The sequence below is a fragment of the Eimeria mitis genome, genomic scaffold (assembly GCF_000499745.2).
Source record: "Eimeria mitis Houghton genomic scaffold, Emh_scaff2176, whole genome shotgun sequence".
In the NCBI taxonomy this organism is placed as follows: Eukaryota; Apicomplexa; class Conoidasida; order Eucoccidiorida; family Eimeriidae; genus Eimeria; species Eimeria mitis.
The window spans coordinates 3,317-4,673 of NW_013570502.1; positions in this window are offsets into that span (position 1 = coordinate 3,317).

The window sequence follows — 1,357 nt, forward strand, 5'->3', positions numbered from 1 at the left end:
GGGTCTTGGCGTTGCTGTTTGTTTTGCTTGGGCTGAACACTTCGGTGGTTGTTGCCGCTTTCTTCTCGTTCATCTTCTTTGTCGGGGTGGGTTTCAAAGCTCTGTGTTATTGTCTATGTGTGTCTAGCTGTATACGTCTGTCTCGCTGTATGTTTCTCTGTGTTTCTATTTCTGTGTTTGTCTGTCTAACCATATACCTGTATCTATGTTTCCGCGGGCGCTTGAATGTGTGTGCGTGTGTGTGCGTGTGTGTTCTGCTCTACACAGCACGGGATTTTCTATATTTTCACTGCCGATGAATTAAAAAAGAAATATCTTTATTTAGGTCTGCCATCTGCGCCTCGAGATAAAATAAAAAACACGGAAAAGCCCAAAGCGGAAAGGACGATGCCGCATGCGATGAGGGATGCTGATCACCGGCAAAGGGAAAGCAGAGCGATCCTCTGCTTTCCGCCCCTTTTTATCTAATTCAAATTGAATTTTATGATTAATATTATTATAAATTAATTATATTTGTAAAAATAAAATTAAAAAACGGTTCTTCTTCACCTACGTTGTTGTTGGGGCTTGCTGTCTGTGTAGTCAAGAGCTTTCTCGCTGCCGTCGTCCTATCAACGGCTGCTGCTGCTGCCTCCTGGTATATGAACGGCTCGATTTCGTTGGCGTTTGTTGCTGTGTTTTAAAAAAAGAAGCAGAATATTAAATAAAACGAAAAACCCTTTTTAAATATCCTGGGTTTACCGCCGTAATCGCGTTTCTTCTTCTTAACCTCTAACCCTGTTTCCTTACCTCTCCTCACCTTTGCCGCCAAGATGTTTTGGTCTGCGTTTCTGCAATGCGACCCCAATTCGGTCTTCTTCGGCTTCATGGGCATTACTTCTGCCATTGTTTTCGCCAGTACGTCGCTGAGCCCCCTCAGCTCTCCTCCGCTGCCCCGCTGGTGCGGCAGCAGCAGCTGCGGCTGGAGCGGCGCCGGGGTGTTACGTACACCCCGAGATTTCGGCGGTCTTTTTCGCTTGTTTCGTGTGAATCGTTGACCTACATAGGCTCTGCATGAAGGGGCAGATGTACAGACAAACAAACAAAAAGATTAAACACGCAACCACTCAAACAAACGGGGCAAACACAGCTCACTTACAGACACAGCATCAGCTCCATAGCAACGCCCCTTCACCCCTAACTCACAACCAAGCTTACACAGGCTCCACCCTGTCACCAGCAGCGCAGTCTAGAATATTCAAATGCATCGATCTATACAGAACACCATGAGTATATACATGCATGCATGCATGCATGCATGCATACGTGTATATATATATATATATATATATATATATATATATATATATATATATAT